This window comes from Amblyomma maculatum, chromosome 6 (genome assembly GCF_055883805.1).
Source record: "Amblyomma maculatum isolate TAMU_Amacu chromosome 6, ASM5588380v1, whole genome shotgun sequence".
In the NCBI taxonomy this organism is placed as follows: Eukaryota; Metazoa; Arthropoda; class Arachnida; order Ixodida; family Ixodidae; genus Amblyomma; species Amblyomma maculatum.
In genome coordinates this window covers 168,012,117-168,015,905 of record NC_139349.1, presented here as the reverse complement: position 1 = coordinate 168,015,905, position 3,789 = coordinate 168,012,117, and the positions used below count along the sequence as shown (strand labels likewise).

Below are 3,789 nucleotides of genomic sequence, written 5' to 3'. Positions count from 1 at the left end.
CACGTACTCAGTATGAAATGACCAGTAGGACTTCCTGGAGGGTCTCTAAATCCTGTTTTGGGAAACTGTTATGCACATCTCGATAAACTACGTTATTTTATTGCATTCAAATACTGCCTCAAAACTTTCGATACATACACTTGCATCCCTCATGAACCAACCCTTGTTGTAAAATTTATAGCACTAATCCCTGCATCTTAGTAATGGCATTTAAAAATGTAGGAACCACAATAGTTGGCCTAACTGAAACGTGACAAAAAAGTAAACCCTATGTGGGTACCACAGGCCGGATTATTTGGAGTAGTCACTGGACGCACGCTTGAGCCACGAGGAAAGGATTTCCGTAGAGTTCCAATCAAGAAAACATCCAAAACTGAATAGTAACTGCCATTCCTGTTACGGCGTCTTAAGCCGCGTTCAGCCTACGTGCGCAACGCACGTATCGTTCGTAAGGATCATAAGAGTAAGCGCAAAAAACGTAACGTGTCTGTTCAGACTGTTGCCGTATTGAGCGTAAAATGCGCAACGTACGCAGCCGGCGTGGTCGTAAATGTCGGAGGACCCACGACTTTTACGACTAGTAGAGATGCCTCTGTTACGACGTGACCAATGAGCATAGCCGTTTCGGTTTTCCCTTTCCGGTCTCTGGGCTTCCGGTCCTCCCAGTCTTCGCGCGCTGACGGATAGCAGACGGCACCACTCGACGTTCTGATAGCTCCGACACTGCTAGATTGTTTCGGCTCGCCAGTGTTCGTGTTGTGTTTCTGCCCGCAGCTTAACAATGTGCAGTACAGGAGGAGTGTCTTCACTGTGCAATGATGAGCTGCTCATCGAAGAAGTACGGCAGATGCCGGTTCTTTATGATCAGCGGCTGAAGTCACACCGTGAGAAGAAACTACAAAATGATGCATGGCTGCAAATATCCAGTGCATTGAATCAAACCAGTAAGTGATTTTCGATTTTTCATTTGCAGACAAACTGTAATCAAATGCTCCGAAAATTGAAGTTATGGCGCAGTGCGAGTGTTGATAATGTTTGCGGTAATGCGCTGTCCGTTTTGTTTCAGTGCATTTTCGCAACCCGTCAGATATACCTGCGTACCATTAATTACCGACATGTTTGCAATAATGCTTTTATGTGGTAGGATAAGGATCTTGTCAAGGTGTTTTTCGGGCGTTGTTGGTGCTGTGTCGCTAACACAATGTGAAGCGGCGATTTCTGGTGCAGAGGTGGGCTTGGAAATCTCTCACGAGTGCGTCACTGATTTATAGTTTAAATCAGCATGAAATCTAGCACAGAAGTGCTATTCGCTGCATGTGACAACCATCGGTGTAGAGTTGAACCGTACACCGAAACATTCAAGGCTGTCTATGGGAACGGTTCGCAGTATGAGTCTGCAGGAGTGTCTGCATGAGGACAGACTATGCTATCACTTCGTCGCACATAATAAGCCACTACCCTTTTTGATTGTGTTGCCACCCTGCCGAACTCAGACTGGCAGGCCATAATAAACGTTCATATAGCTCACTTCTACGTCGGTGTACATAAACATTATGCTCGGCTAGAAATACGGCAGCAGCCAGCTTCCTTTCAGCGTACGCAGTTTGCAATGTGTTGTTTGCATTGTGTAAACAAGTTCTTTTTCTGTGCTCAATGCAGCGGCAGTGTTACAGCACCGCTGGAACTATCTGCGACAGAAGTTCCTTCGACTACGAAAGGTGTATGTAAAGTCTGGAAGTGGCACAGCGGACGTGGAGAAAGCATGGGTCCTTATGCCAAACCTTATGTTCCTGGTTGACGCTATACAACGCCGAAGGTAAAAGCGAATTATTTGCTTTATTGCTAGTCAGTAGCTGTGGAATTTTGCTGCTAAGCATGGGTTGATAATTTTAGAAGCAGCTACAGCGGCCATATTTTGACGAAGAAATGCAAGCAGTTACGCTGGGCTGTTGCGTAGGAGGAAAGCATGCTCCCGCTGTTCCATTTTGGTTTTACATTCTTTAGTGTTTTGCGACCGGAGGCGTCCAGGCGTTTGTAGGACGTCTTCGTTGACAACAAGTGAGGGAACAGTATTGCCCTGCAGCGAAAGGCCGATGCTTAGCAAGGTTGTGGTCGGGCCGCAGAACCGAGCTGGCGTGGACCCACTGGTGTTTGAAAGAAGACCGCCGTAAAAGACGAAAAGTAAACAGCATCTGCCGAAGGGGGGGAGTTAATGGGACGCGTTTCGTGAACGTTTGTGTCTATTGCGCACCCCGAATACACCTGCACGACCTTTTTAGTCGCCGCACCGAAACGTCTCGAAGATCCCTTTCCGACATTGGTAAAGTGGATCTTGTGGGAAGCGCTGCTGAAGGACCGCGCGCCAGAACTACGTGCGAACGGGGGTTGTCGAAAAAAGAAAAAGGATGTACCGACTGAGATAGGACCTTCGCCCCGAAACAAAAAGACTCACCCCGCTATGGGCCAGATAGAAACTCCCCGCGGGCGTCACGCAGCGCCTTGCTTCTTTGACCGAATGTTGGGAAACTCTTGTGAGCGGCAGCATCAAACGTTTGCCGGCAGAGTACTGGGGAAGCGTGAGGACGGAAGCTGGCGTACAAGGCCACTGTCACACTGCCTGCGGTGGACAGGCATGCGCTTGAACCAAATTCGTTCACATTTCTAATTTCTTGCTCTGCTGTAGTTTACATTAGAATTGTTTTTGAAGAAAAAAAAATGTGTACCGTTACAAGTAGTGCTGGAGAATTTGTTTTTCATCGGAGCCTAATTCATTGAAGACAACATTTCTAGCATTTATCCTCAGTTGTACTCTAACAAAGGGCGACCAGGAGTGGAATATTTACAAGCTAAAGCCAGCCTGTACAATTGGGCACATTGGCTTGTGAATGTTAATTTGAAGTTTAAAGACAGCCCCATGTGATACAGATTTGCATTGCACTGCTCTCTAATTTTAATAATGCCTGAGTTTGTGTGAATATAGGCATCTAATGTGTTTTTGTTTTTGTTATTACTGTACGCAGCCTGGCGAGAAGAGACGAACCTACCGCTGCAGTTCCTTTGACTCAGCAGCCACTTGAGCCAGTCAATGACTCAACTGCATCTGTGGAAGGTATATGCCGCACGTTCTACGTTGACAGCACTCAGGAGGAGACGTCACTTCCTGATGATATTATGCAAGTGTCACCCCTTCGAGAAGCTTCGAGAGAGCCAAGCAATGAGGGAGATAATAGGTATGCAGCAAATGTACCTTCCTGTTCAGGAGAAACGGCTGCATCGGATAAAAACAAGCGCACAAAAAGAAAGAAGAGCGACTTGGATGATTTAATGTTGTCAACGCTCCAAGCGAATCGCCATAGGCTAAATGAGCTAAAAACAGCTGCCATGTCAGTAGGTGACGACGAACACTTCTTATTGAGTTTGAAAGCCTCGGTAAGGTGGATGAGCGTAGAAAAGAGCACCTAAAACTTAAAATCCGCAAACTATTAGTTGAGGAAGCATTCAGGCTGAACGATACAAATGTTTAAAGGAGTAGAAGCCCTAAAATTTCGGAATGTATTCTTTTGTTCTGTGTGATGCAATATACTCCGCCTCGGAGGCGGTTTGCAGCACTGTCAAAGACGGGAAACCTGGCTCAATGAGGATCATATGCACTTCAAAAGATAATTGTGCAGTTACTATCGCCTACAGGCATCACTCCCCTCCATTAAATGGCTGGAGCGACAGCAGCAGCCCAATTACCTATTGTAGTGTGCATGATCCTCATTGGGCCAGCCTTCAAACACGTGCTGC

At 46.6% G+C, this 3,789-nt stretch overlaps 1 pseudogene; it reads left to right on the top strand.

Moving 5' to 3' along the window:
* The first annotated feature begins 781 nt into the window (after positions 1-781).
* On the top strand, positions 782-3,524 carry LOC146187364 (uncharacterized; annotated as a pseudogene).
* The last annotated feature ends 265 nt before the right edge of the window (positions 3,525-3,789 follow it).